The 14,637-nt window shown below is 49.0% G+C and overlaps 1 protein-coding gene across 2 annotated transcripts in view; it reads left to right on the forward strand.

Annotated features, from left to right (window-relative positions):
• Positions 1-948: 948 nt before the first annotated feature.
• ZHX2 (zinc fingers and homeoboxes 2) overlaps positions 949-14,637 on the forward strand; it is a 118,048-nt gene continuing 104,359 nt past the window's right edge. Inside the window, exons 1-2 of one of the 2 annotated variants that reach the window (XM_081116778.1) lie at positions 1,028-1,241; positions 13,741-13,823. The gene's annotated coding sequence lies outside the window, so the exon portion shown is untranslated. Of the gene's footprint in view, positions 1,242-13,740; positions 13,824-14,637 lie in introns of both variants that reach the window. The other variant, XM_081116777.1, reaches the window with a different exon arrangement.

Here is a 14,637-nt window from a genome sequence, read left to right on the forward strand (position 1 = left end):
CCGCCGGGAAAGCCGCAGACCCAGCTCCGAAAGCGAACCGCCTCGCTGCCGAGGGACTTCCCTGCTGGCGCCGCAGGGGTGTGCATTTCTCGGAGTCTGAGAATCCCAGCAAACGCCGGCCCCGCAAGAGTTGAAGTCAGTTCCCAGGGCGTCTGTTTATTGGCTCTTCAGGAAAAAAAAAAAAAAAAAAAAGTTTGAGGATCTTTAACCAACCTCAGACCTGGCGCAAAAGGAAATCTCGGAATCTCCCCAGCAAGTCACCTAATTTCAAGTCGTTATATAACTGGGAGCTTTTTTTTTTTTTTCTTAAGTCTCCCTACCCTAAGCCCTGTCATTACTATTCCGGGAGGAAAATGTGTCTCGCTTTAAAAATATTTTTGTTGTTGTTGCTATTTGCCTGATCCCAAAGCCCAGAGAAGGCGCAGGAAGCGCGCAGGGCACTTGGCGGCCCCACCCGCGCGCTGCCCCTCGCGCGGCGGGAGGGACCCGGGGTCCCGGGGTGCCGAGGGCGTGGGGCGAGCCCCGCGCCCCGCGGTCCCTCAGCCCGCCCCTACACGTGGTCAGGATCAACAGTTTGTTGAGCTCCTCAGTGACACCTTGAACTTTCCTAAAGAATATGGGTATTGCACGGGAGGGTTCGGCCGCGGCGCCGGGTCCTGCTTAATATTCAATGATCCAGCTCGCGCCTCCCCCTCCTCCCCTCGCAGAAATTCCACTGACTCCGTTATTGGGCTCAGACTTTTAAGTTAATTTACTGCCCCCCCCCCTTGGCTAGGAACCAGCGCCTTTAGGGCTAGCGTGCCCCCAACCCTAGTTTCCGCCTGAAAATGACATTTCGCCGGCGCCTCGGGAGGGGGCTGAATTTCACTTTGTAACTTTCTGCGGAACCCGAGCCCGGGTGGCAGCTCGGGTGGTGGTATCGTATGCAAATACGCATGCTGACGTTACAGATCATGTGGGTTTTGGCGTAGATTCCCCACTGATCGAGACATTTTTTTTCCCCTTTTTTTTTCCCTTTTTTTTTTTTTCTTTTAAAAATTTTGGTCACTGTGCTCCGTACGAGGGCTTTTTCCGTCTGTCCGTCCGGCGGGCCGGCTCTGCCCCCGTTCCCACGGAGCCCGCGCCGGGCGCCCGGTGGGGAGTGGGGAGTGGGTGGGGGCAGCCAGCAGAGTTCCATTTTGGAACGCCCGCGCCGCTCGCCGCGCTCCCGGCCGCTCCCCGCGCTCGCAGCCCCGGCGCAGGTAAGAAACTTCGCCTCGGCGCCCTGCAGCCCCCGCGCGGCGCCGCCAGCCCCGCGCCCCGCACGCCCCGCGCCGGCCACTCCAGCCCAACTTTCCCACCGCCGCCGCCGCCGCCGCGGCTCCCGAAAATGTGTTGTTAATGGGACTTGGCCGGGTTTGCGATCGGAAGGGGGGTGCGGGGAGGGGGGGGCAGGCTTTTTTTTTTTTTGCGGGTGGGAGGAAATAAGAAGATCCGCGGTGGGGGAGAGATTTTTTTTTAAAGAGTTTTGATTACAAGTTTGGATAAATGGGAGCCGGCCCGAGAGGAGGAGGAGGAGGAAAAACATGTCTACGTTTCCCTATGTCGACATAAGCCACAAAAAAATATGGCGTCCGCTTTCGACAGGGCGTTACGTAGACCCGACTGTTTTTATTTATTTATTTATTTCGTGGCCGGCTCCCTTCCTTCTCGGCCCAACCGCGGCGCTTTGTGCACACGGGGCAGGTCCCGCGGGGACTCCGGCGGGACGTGGCCCCGTCTTGGCGGGTTTGGGCAGGCGGGGGGCTGCGTGTGTGGCTCCCCTCCCTCCCCCGCGCTCCCCTCTTCTCCCCTCGCCTCGGTGACGATTCGCCGTAATGTGGTGGCAGGAAGCATGACGCCGTGGGTTGAGGCTGCCTCTGCTCGCTCGTCGCTCCCGGTGGCTGCAGGCGGCGGGCGCGCGGCGCGGGCGGGCACCCGAGCTACCTGCCGAGGGCTGGGCCAGAGCGCGGCGCTGTCCCCACGCCCGGCTCAGGTGCCGGGGCGCCGGCGCGGGGAGGGGCTGCGGGACCGCGGGGTCCCCGGCCGGGCTGCGCGCCGCGGGCTGGCCCACGCCCGAAGCCCGCCTCTGCCAGCCCCAGCCCACGTTCGGCCCCGGAACGGCAGCTGGCGCTCTGCGTCTGCCCCGAGAGAGGTTCATCTTTGTTGGTGCGGCAGCCCCTTTGTGGCTTCCTTGGGACTTGGTAGCCTCGCCTTTGCAAACTTGCCCGTTCCCCGGCCGCTTTGCCGAGGGCTGCGGAGAGGAAGATGAGCGGAAAGTTGGAAGCCGGCGAGCGGCGCACGATGGTCCCCTTGGCCTCGTAGCTGTGCAGGGCTCCCAGGCAGAGGAGGAGCGGAGGTTTGCTGGTCTGCGAGAAAACTTGGGGGAAGCCAAGTTGTGATTTGCTCAGGCTTCCACCTGATTGATGGGCTGCCAAGTCGGTGGGGGTATCTGCCTTCAGCTGTTTTGCGCTGGCCTTTTGTTTATCCGGAGGTGGGCTCGAGGAAGGTGGGGAAATAATGACTTTATTTCCCCACTTTTTGGACCCCTCCCATTCGAAAGAGTGGCTGCCGGGCTTGCGCCCCAGGATCACTAAATCTTTTCAGGCCTGGGAGTTCTTCCCCTTAACCTGATCTCTGATGATCACCTTTCCTCTCCAAGTTAGCATCAGGCCTTGTTGGGCAGGATTTGGGAGGCAAGAATCCCACCCCTTCATCCTTATAGCCCACTCAGACCTCCCACAATTACCCTCTTAAAACACACACAGATACAGACACACACACACACACACACACACACACTCACAGGGACACTCTCCTTTATAGAGAGCAGAAATTAATGCCTGTTGAAGTGAAGGGGGCGAGGTCCTGGGAGCTCTTCAAGATTTCAAACAGTGACTTTCTATCTGTGCAGGCTCTGAACAGTTCAGTTCCAGGGCAGTGATGTCAAAAAGCATTTGGATGACAACCAGGTGGAATAAATAGCTTGTAAAACGGCATGTTTAATAGTAAAAATAAATTAATGGAGCTGTCAAGTGCTTGAATGGGTTGAACATAAAGGCCTGATTTAACTTTAAAGGGAAAGTTATATGGAGCTGTATACACTTCTTTAAAGGCCAAAGGGGAAAAATTATACAAGTAAGATTGAAATGTGTCACTGCCAGTAACCAGACCTGTGAACTGTGAGAGTATCATTGCTGTTTAAAAGCTCCTCTCCTTGATTTGTACAGTGTACCTTCTGGACAAGTTTGATGTCAACTAAGGAGCCACCCAAAGTTAACAGCTACCTCTTAAGGGGAAAGTTCGGTGGCCAAGGTTTGAAGGTAAATCAGATACAGTAAGTCCTTACTTAACCTCATCAATAGGTTCATGGAAACTGTAACTTTAATCGAAACCATTCATAAGGGAACCAATTTGACCCTAGGCTAATTGACATAAATAAGAGTTAAGTGCCAATAGCCTATTTCTTATCACAAAAACTTCACCAAATTTCAAAATAAAGACCCAAAACACTTCTAATATTAAACATTGACATAAATGTGAGCTATACATTTGTTTAAGAAAGATTAATAAAAATAAGATAATTCAACTCACTTATTTCAGTTCAGGGTTTCTGGTGGCTGTAGCCTGTCCTGGCAGCTCAGGACACAACGCACAGACCCACCCTTCCATCCCAGGGCCACTCATTCTCAGATTGGCACAATTTAGACACACCAGTTCACCCAACATGCACATCCTTGGGATGTGGGAGGAAACCCATAAAAACATGGGGAGAGCATGCAAACTCCACACATACAGTGGTCCCGGCTGGGAATCAATTTTTTTTCCCCATCAATGTTATAATAAAGTGACATCATTCGAGCATCTGCTGTATAACCCCCCAATTTAAAGGAAAAGATCAAAATGACATAGCTGTTTGTTGGCACTCAAGAAAGGTATTCTCCCTGACGTGAAAACAGGATATCTTGACATGCTCCCATTGGGCTGAAAGGTGACTTCACCCCAAGTGTCTCATCCACATCAGGGCCACATGATTCTGTGGGATGCTGTGCATTTGACAAAAAGAATAATGACAATGCTTGATAACTGTTGGTAACACTTACTACGTATTTCAGTATGCCAGGCACAATGCTGTATATTTTACATGCTTTATCATTCCATTCTCATTGTAACCCTATGAGATTAGAACTATTGTTATCCCCAGTTTACAGGTGAAGAAACTGAGGCTCAGAGAGGTGAAGAAAGTTGCCCAAAGCTGCACAGCAAAAGGTAGCGTTTGAAGCCTGGCCTTACATTTTACCTTTAAACACTCCATTATAGCAGCTCCCTGGATATGAGAAGACCTAGTTAGAATGAAAAGGAAAGGGTCAGGCACAGGCAGGAAAGAGGGAACAGTGACCACTGCCCTGTGGCCTGAGCTCATAGAAATCTTCCTGAGTTTCATTCCTTTATTCATTTATTTATCAACTACGTGTTGATTTTTTTGTCCCTTCGGCAACTCTAAGATTCATCACACTAAGAGCCTGCCATCATTAAGCACTTTTACATGCCAGGAGCCATATTAAGTATGATTAAACAATTTTGTCTTTGTGACAATTCTGTGAGATAAGTACTCTCATTCTCTTCTTTTGGTAGATGAGGAAGTGGAGGGCCACGTGCATTCCACACTCCTGCGCAGTGCACTGCTGCAGACATTATGGGAATGCCGGTGAGGTGGGGCCCCTTACCCTCTAGGAATCTGAGCAGACCGGCAGGGAAACACTCATTAGGCCACATCAAGCAGGATTAAATAAGTGCTGTAATTGAGAAAAGTAACTGCATGGAAGCACAGTAAAGGGCACGGTTGTTCTGCCCTGAGGGACAGAACCCTGGAGGGTATCCTAGTGTGGGTAGCATCTGAGCTGACCTATGAATAAAGAGGAATAATGCTGGACATGTATCAGACATCACTGCATTGAGCTGCTAGCAGCAGAAACCCTGTCCTCCGGGGACTTCACCAGATGGGGGCTCATCGGTGTCAGACAACAAGAAGGGTGGGTGGACAGTGCCTCGGCTCTATTGGTGGGAACCTAGACTCTGTCTTTCCGCTCTGCCATCCTGAGAGTATAGACCATTGGCCCCAGGCCTGTGGTCTCATGGTGGGAAGGTGGCTGCTGCATAGCCAGTCCTCACATCTGCATTCCTGGAAAGAGAAAGTAGGATGAGCAAGGCACAAAGAGTGTTTACCCAGTTTGGCTTTACTCTTATATCTGGGAAGAAACATGTCTCTGAGGGATTTCTGTCCTTAGCTTATTGACCACAACTTAGCTCATTTCCATGCAGCCTCCCAAACCTACCAGGGAGTGGCAATCAAATATTTTTAGTTAGGCGCTTTTCTGCCATGAACAAATAGGGGTTCAACTTATAAGGCAGAAGGAGTGAATGAACAGCTGTTGAGCTGGTAGACAAAGATGAGAAGAGAAAGGTATTCAAGATGAAAACTCCACCCGGGAGCTGTGTGTATCCTGGGGAGATGGAGAGGGGAAGCAGAGAAGGTTGTCAAAGAGATGACACCAGATTTGGGGGTACTGGGGAGTAATCTACAGGTACTGGGAGCTATGGCAAGTTGCTGAGGGGGGAATGTCATGTGTTATAGGAAGGGGAGGCTGACAACAGTGTTCTTTGTGGAGACAAATCAGCTTGGTTCTTATTTGAAATAAAATGAGTTCCGGAAAGTTTCAGACCAGGGCACCAGTTTTGCCTTAGGGCAAAAAGAAGACAGCATACAATAAGAAAGTGAGGGATGATGGGAAGATTTTCTTTTAGGCCCTGCCACTAAGAATCCAAAATTAACCCGATGTTAGTCAGCTGTTACCAGGAGGTAACTAGCTCTCCTTTCGTACTCAGTTAGTGGGACTGGAAACGGCGGACGGGGGTACAGTTATTCCCCAAACACTACACTTGCCTTTCTCCTGACCCTCAGGTTCCTGGGTTCTACCTGCAACTCCACCACTCATCAGCATAACTTTGGTCATGACCCTTACCTTTGCTTTAAATGCAGGGGATGATAGCCGAGGGACTCAGAGGCACTGCTGTTAAGTTTCCCACGCAGGATTCCTCCAGCAAGCACCCACATCCCTGATTCTCTGCTCAATTTACCAGCTTTATGAATTTGGGATATTACTTAACCTCTCTAAACCTCAGTTTTTTCATCCCTCAAAACTGGAGATCATTTATTATGGGTTGTTGTGAAGCTCAAAAAGAAGCCAATAAAAGGGCTTAGCAAACACCTCACACATAGATTGTACTCAATAAATGTTACCTGTTATCACCATCATCACCACCACCACCACCGTCATCACTGCCATCACCTCTGGGATGTGACTTTATTCTAACATCGTCGAGATGCTAAGTAATTAACATGCGTGGATTTTATCACTGATTCTGAGAGCCAGACTGTCCCCATCTCATTGCCATTCTCTTCCATCCGCCCCTGTGCACACAGGCACTCCCGGACTGTCACAGGGAGACCCTGGTGCAGTGTTCAGGTACTGCAGTATGCTGTGTCATGGTCAAATCCAAACAGTTCTGAAAGGATGCCTGGCTATAGACAATAAAGTGGACGTTGTTCTTTGTATTGACAAGGTAGTTTCATTTTTAACTGAAAAAGAAAATTCCCTTCCGACTCCCTTCCTCCACCCTTCTCTAAGGCCCCCATTCTACACCGAACAGGCTGTGATTTTAAGAACATCCACCCACAATCTGTTTCCTGTTCTTATGCTTGTAGTCATGCATGTAACGGGTTGATTGGCAGGAGTGTGTGAGCATGTGCACGTGTGTGTGTAACAGACCCCCAAGGAGAAAAACAGTCCTAACAACAGCACATCAGTTTCCACCCAAACTTTAAAATGGAATAGAGGAGACCAGGGCCCGAACCAGTTTTCTTGCTGACCTGTCTTTATCCCCAGGTGGACAATCTACCTGTTAAAAGCCACAATTAACACACTTTCTTCCTCTTTCTGTTCCACCTCCAGTCCCCTAGTACCAGAAACACTTACTGGAGATTAAATCATATTACACAATGTTTCACTGCGATAGTATTTAACACCTAGAATCTGCAGTGAATGAAATACTTGTGCTATTGATCTGTGGGGGTGCAATATTAAGGATTGTGACCCAGGCATTCACTCTGGTGTATGAGGTCTGTGGTATATTTTAGGGTTGCAGAGGCCTGGTTTGAGATGGGCAAGTCGGATGTGCATACTGGGTTCACCTTCCTTGGTTTAAAGCCACACGGGGTTTACTTTGCAGGGGGAAACCACCAAAAGCCTGGGAACCATTTGCTGTCAAGTGCAGTGTGAGGAGTTGATTCATGTATCCCAGAGGCCTCAGAGAGTGGCCAAATGGAGTTAGTTCCTTCGGTGGGGGAGAATCCTCCCTTTTGGGGACCCAGGCCAGACTATGGGAGAGAAAAGGAGCCTGCTTTGTCCAGAGACGGGGAGTGGGGGTAGGGAGTGGAGTTCCTGGGCTACAGGTTCTCCTTAAGCCTGGTTGGATGCCTGCAGCTGCAGCTTCTGGGCTCGAAAACATCTGCAGAAAACCCAGGAAAAACCAGAAGTCTAAATTAAGGAGGAGGCAGCATGCATGTATGCATGGGCTGTGCAAACATGACAGTTTAAATTAGTGTTGCAGAGAGTCGAGACAAGAACTACTCACTGGAGCTGATATGTGTGCCTCCATGGCCATCTTGACCCACCGCCCCAGCCTTGTCCACTCTGCCTACTGAGATGGAACGAATACAAAGCTCCCTACACACCCAGACACACCACAAACACAGTGTTCGTCATCTTAAGAACAGCAACAGTTCCTCCAAACGGAGTACCTACTGCAGTAGTCCTCCTTCTCCACAGGGAGTACATTCCAAGACCCCCAATGGATGCCTGAAACCACAGATAGCACAGAACCCTATACGTACTATTTTTTTCTCCTATACATGCATGCATATGTATGATAAAGTTTAATTTATAAATCAGGCATGGTAAAAGATTACCAACAATAGCTAATAATAAAACAGAACAATTATAACAACATACTATAACAAAAGTTATGTAAATGTGGCATTATTAAGTAAAATAAGGGCAACTTGAACACAAGCGCCTCAATACCACAACAGTCCGTCCAATAACCCAATACGGGTGGGGAGCACACACACTGTAGATTCACTGGACAGAAGGATGATTCTCATGCCGGGCAGGACACAGCGGGACAGTACAAGATTTCCTCATCTACGCAGAACAACACACGATTTAAAACTTATGAGTTGTTTATTCCTGGAATTTTTTATTTAATATCTTCAGACCACAGTCGACCAGGGGTAACTGAAATGGCGAAAATCGAAACCTTAGATAAGGGGGGACTTTTGCATGTACTGGGCACTCTGCCAAACACTCTCCCTTCACTGTGTCATTCAGTCTGACCATGAGGAGTACAGTGGAAAGCAGGGTATTTTAAAGACAGGAAATCAGAGTCCAGAGAGGTTAGGTATGTGCTTAAGGTCACAGAGAGAAGGTAGCTGAGTCAGCATTCAAACTCAGATCACTCAGACTCCAAAGCTCTTAGCCATTACCAGGCCTTTCTGAAGTCTTCTGGAGGCCAGCCCCTCCCCAGCCTGCAAGGAAGTGTGGGGAGAAGGGACAGTTTTGGAACACGCTTCTGGACAGTCTGATTGCTGTTCTGATAAAGGGGGTAGGGTATGTCTATATGTGACTTTAGTCAAAACAGGAGAGAATTCCAAATCTGTGCCTGTTATCCTTAGCACCTGCCCCCCTGACAATTCTAAAGCCTTTATGGGTGTCTCTAACACAACTTTCCCCAGGGGGCACTGCACCCTCTCCACCCTCCCTTTCCTCCTTGGCTCTGCAGAGAAGGAATCCCCGTGAGCTGAAAGCTGCAAAGTTGGAGACGGAGGAGAATCTGGGTGCTACTCTCAGGATGCTCAGCAGCCTCGCCAGCCGATGGGGGAAGGGGGTGCAGGGAGCATTGGGAGGGTGGAGAATGGCCGTGTTGCTGTTTTTATACAATAACAGAGGATCTTTGTAATTGGGAGCCCATGAATCATAACACGTCTGCCTATGGCTCTCTCCAACTGTAGAGCCATTTAGTTAAATAGCACACAGAAAACCCCTTTTAGCTGATATTACTTTCCCGCTGTTCTTAAAATATAAGACTGAGCTGAACTGCTGTAATGACAAAGTTATCTCAGGCTCCCCCAGCCCCTGGGTGTACCCAGAGCCTCCATGCAATCTCCCTGGCCTGTGCAGGAGAAGGTTTAGAAATTATTTGCATTTCCACTGCACCCTTGTCTTTTTGGAAACAGCTCCTTTAAGATACTAGCACACAGCCTGGGCAGAGCTGGATGTTGTGGCCAAGTTGTTTATGGTGGGTAGTGGCCCAGAGGACAGGGAAAAGCCAAGATGTCAACGCTGGCAGGGATGGGGAGTGTCTCTGTTTTTTTATGGGGGAGTGGCGTGGAGGGACATGGACTGACAGCTAGAAGCTGGAAAAAGAGACTGCCTCTTGGCTATGAAATTTTGAAGAAGGGCTTATGGTGCCTCCTGGCAGGAAGGAGAGAAGCACAGCCCTCTCCTAACCTCCCCTAACAGAGCACTGGTAGAACAGCCTGTTCCTTTCTTCTGGGGAACTTTGTGTCACAGAATTGATTCTGAGCACAGTGACTTCTCCCAGAGCCATGCAGTTCAGGACAGCTGGAAAATTCACATTTTCCCCAAAAGCAAGGGGTCTTGGGCACACAGAACCACAGTGGGGATGGTTTGGTATCAGTCACTGGGTTAATGGCAGACATTGCAAAGACTGAGGGCTGAGATTGGCCATAGCCTGACTTCAACACTTTTAGAAATGGGATTGTAGGTCTCCTGGTACAAAGTCTAATGTCTTCTGAGTTCCCTGGAGAGTGCCATTGGGGGGATGACAATAATAGCAGCATGGTGCATTAGTAGGATCAAAGAATGTTCTAGCTGGAAGAAACTTTAGGGGTCACCCAGCCCAGCTTGGGGAAACTGAGGCCTAGAGAGGTAATGGACTTTGCCCAAGATTACATGATCATAATGCAGAATATTGCTTTTCCTCTTCTGTACAGTCTAGCTTCAGTCCTTCTATTTCCTTGGGCCTTCTCTGACCAGCCAGCTCCATCACAGTACCTTCCTTTCCCCCTTCTTTTCCTTTGTCCAATCACTGAGCACCTGCCAGAGGAAGAAGACAACGTCCCTCAGGAAGGTCATAGTCACTTGGCACTTAGCAGCAACTGCAATGACCGTCATAGCTAGCTCTCAGTGACATCATAGGCACAATGTTGAGTGCTTTTTTGTGGGTTAGCTCATGACACTCTTAACATATGTGGGGACTGTTATCCCCATTTAACAAGTGAAGAAGCAGAATAGAGAAGTCCTTTGTCCAAGGTTTCTGGAAACCAGATAGTCTTACACTACACTAGCCTCTCCTGCCTTCCATGCACCTGAGGCTCCTGTGACAGGTCTGTAGCTCCTCTCCCATTTATTAGAACTGGTGGCCAAGCTTCCAGCGAGCCAGCACTGCAGATAACAGCAAGAATCGGTGTGTATTCAGGGCCTAACAAAGGGCTTTCTCATGCATAGGTTTTGTTTTTTTCCAGTTCATTGAATGCCAGCTGTGTGTGGGCTCCACACACCCTCACACCATAGCCCAGGTCATTTGTACAGCAACCCTGCTGAGCCCATAGTGTAAAGGGCAGAGCCAGAACTCCAACCTACTTCTGTGGAATCCAACACTGGTGCGGTTTTATCCACATCAAGCAGGCTGCAGCCAGAAGTAACTAATGGGGAGTCCTGTGTGGGCAGGGTCAGGTCACTTAGGGACACGAAATCACCAGTGACTGTCCAGGTTGGTTTCCCCGAAGTTCCCCTAAAAATAAAGGAACATTGAGGCACTTTAAGCAACTTTCAGTTGAGCAGCAGATATTTATTTGAGCATAATAAGAATTACCAAATATGATGTATAGGGCGCTAACTGTGTGTCAGGCAAGTCTAGCATCGTACTAGCAATAGCCTCATTTTAAAAAATAGCTTGAGGTGTCATTTACATACCTTAATTTTCACCCATTTAAAGTGTACAATTCATCGATTTTTATATAGAGTTGTGCAACTATCATCACAATCTACTTTTGGAACATTTCCATCACCTCCAAAAGAAATTCTGTGCCCATTATTAGTAGTCATTTTCCATCACTGTGTTCAACCCCCTGCCCCCCAGCCCTAGGCAACCACTAATCTACTTTCTGTCTCTATACATCTGCTTTTACTGGACATTTCATATAGAAGGAATCATATGTGTGGTCTTTTGTGTTTGACCTCTTTCACTTAGCATAATGTTTTCCATCCATGTTGTAGCATGAACCCGTATTTCATTATTTTTATGGCTAAATAATATTCTTTTGTACCACAGTTCTGGATGTACCACAGTTCTGGAGGTTGAAAGTCCAAGATCAAAGTGTCAGCAGGTTTGATTTGTTCCGTGGCCTCTTTCCTTGACTTACAGATGGCCACCATCTCCCTGTGTCTTTTCTCTGTACATACATCCCTGGTGTCTTTGTCCAAATTTCTTCCTTTTATAAAGACACGAGTCAGACTGGATTAGGGCCCACCCAATGGCTTCACTTTAACTTAATCTTGTCTTGAAAGACCTTATCTCCAAATACAGTTACTTTCTGGGGTAGCAGGGTTAGGGCTTCAACATGAGAATTGGGGTGGGGGGCACAGTTTAGCCCATAACACCACATTTTGTTTATCCGTCCACCAGTCAACAACTGGGTGGTTTCTACACTTTGGCCATTATAATAACGCTGCAGTGAACGCTGTGTGCAGTCCTCGTGTGGATGTGTGTTTTCATTTCTCTTGGGAAGATATCTAGGAATGGAGCTACTGTGTCATGCGGTAACTGTGTGTCACTTTTTGAGAAGCTGCTGTTCTCCAAAGCAATGGCACTGGTTCACTTTCCCATCCACAGTGTAAGGATTCAGATTTCTCCATATCCTGCCAACCCTCGGTATTGTCATAAGCCCCATTTTACAGGTGAGGAAACTGAGGCACAGGGTGGAGAAGGTCAGTCACAGGACTAAAGAGTGGAGGAGCAGCATCCCCACACACACCAGTCTGACCAGTCCACTACCCAGGGCTGGGACTAGGCTGAAGCAAACAATGGCACCCAGTGTGCGAAATTTAAGGTGGTGCTCACTCTCAGGTTGTCATAATACAGAGTTGGCACCCAGGAGGAAGCGTCTTCTTAAATTTTGTATGTGCTTGCCTCACCCTTGTCCTGGCCTTGTTATAATCCTGCTCCTTGTCTATAAGGCACTGTGCTCAGTGTTTGGGGCTGGGAGGAGGAAAGAGAAGGGACACAAAGATGACCAAGCCACTCGCTGCCCCTGCCCTGGAGGTGCAATCCCACACAGCCTAGCTGGACTTGCAAAAGCAGACTACCTTCTCCTAGGGTGGCTGGTTTTGTAAATGTTAGGGGATAATGCCTGTGGATTTAGCATAGCTCCCGGCACCTAGGCAATGCCTGAGAAATGCCCCAGGTACTCTTGTGTTGTCATTAACATATCTCTGCTGAGAGCCTTCCTCTGAGTCACTGCAGTTTGAGGGACATCCTTGGGTCTTTGACTAGGAACCTCAACCCCACCCCACCAAAGGGGCAGTCACCCAGTGACCGGGAAGAGGGCTGGGACACAGGAAACTGGCCACCCAGGCTGTCCTCAAACCTGCTGAGCCTGTCCTGGGAGTGGTGGTCATGCACAGAGCCCAGCACCGGCTTCATTTCAGCTGTTAGTTGCAAAGCCAGAGTGCAATCCCTGTGCTCCCAGATGTCAGAAACATATCTTATGGTTAATACATTAGGGGCTCAGGTGAGCCAGGAAGGGGTGGCTTTGGGTCCTTTCTGCTGAATTGACCTGTCCCCTGATTTTCTGCAGCTGGAAGAAGGGGCCCTGTCGGAGGCTTTGGTTGTAGTCAGATCAGCCTGCTGGCCTTTCAGGGTTGAGGAGGGGTGCACTGATTGATCCTGGGAGGAGATTTGGGGAATCAATGTCAAGATTTCTGGATATAGAAAATAAGTATCAGTTACCAAAGTAATGAAAGAAATAATGGAACTTGCTCAGTTCAGCCAAAGGCCATATAGATTCTGCATGTGAATTAAATGGGCTCACCTCTCTCAATAACTGAAGCTCAGGGGTCCTGTTTCAGAGGAAGGCGGCTTGCTAGCAACACCATAGGCCCAAAGGCATTAAGACCTCCTGGCTGATGCCCTCCCCAGCTCTGTGCATACACCATGCCTGGCACACACCTGCTGACACACCCAAACATGGCTGTAGAGTCGCTGTGTGTCTCGGAAGCCTGTTCTGTGTACTGTCCACCAGTGGTCTCCCATGTGCACTGCTGCCGTGACGAATCTCAAGCTTGCTGGAAACTGGGGTTTTATGCTTTGATTCCCACATCCCCACCCCCCACCCTCTGCCACCTGAACACCTAGCTCTGGCTGAGTGGCTGCTCAATAAATACTTGTTAATTGATAAGTAGAATTGAACAAAAGAGAGAACCTGTGCATGTTGAAATAGGAGGGGGGTCATGCTGGGCTTATCTACCCAAAACTGAACACTCTTCCAGAGTTGATTTTTGCATGTTTTTTTTCTAATAGGAGGGAAAGAGGAAGTCTTATTGGAAGGAATACATGTCCTGGCATCTGTCACCATTCTCTCCCTGCCTCAACTCTGCTGACATGTATGTCTAAAACACCAAATCTCACCATGTTTCATACTCTCCTATAAACCTCCCCTGGTCACAGGTTGCCCAGGAGTCGCAAACCCCAAGGGGCTTTGCAGGTAGCTTAAAAGAGTGAGGGGGTCAAGGGCAGGATGGTAGGAAGCGGCTGGGAATATGTCACAGTGAAAAGCATATGTCCAATCTAAAGCATTCAAAATAAAACTTTTTGTTGTTGTTAACCCTCATCTGAGGATATTTTTCCACTGATTTTTAGAGAGAGTAGAAGGGAGGGAGGGATGGAGAGAGAAAGAGAGAGCACGAGAGAGAAACACGACATGAGAGAGACACATTGATTGGTTGCCTCCCGCACAAGCCCTGACCGGGGCCAGAATGGAACCTGCAACCCAGGTATGTGGCCTTGACCCTTGACCAGTAATTGAACCCGTGACCCTTCGTGTGCTGTCTCCACTCTAACCACTGGACAACACCATCCAGGGCAAAATCAATTTTTTTAAATGGGTTTTCCCATCCATTCTGATGACTGCCACTTAGTAACTCCCAACCCATAGGATCAAGCCCAAGCCTAGGACTGGCCCACTACGCTGGTTCAAAATTAATGTCTCAAGCGATTGGGTGGTTATATGATTGAGTAAATCCACCAGAGCCTGTCTGGGAGCCTGTGCTCCAGGTCAGCACAACTTAGGGAAATAGGAGCTGCTGCTTGCTGCTGCCCCTGGTGGCAGGTACTTGCTGCCACCTGGAAGAACAGTCACTGGACCATTGCATAACAGGAAGCAGTCAAGGAAACTTCTGGTCCCAGGCTGGCTTTGCT

The sequence above is a fragment of the Miniopterus schreibersii genome (assembly GCF_964146895.1).
Source record: "Miniopterus schreibersii genome assembly, chromosome: 17".
Taxonomy (NCBI): domain Eukaryota; kingdom Metazoa; phylum Chordata; class Mammalia; order Chiroptera; family Miniopteridae; genus Miniopterus; species Miniopterus schreibersii.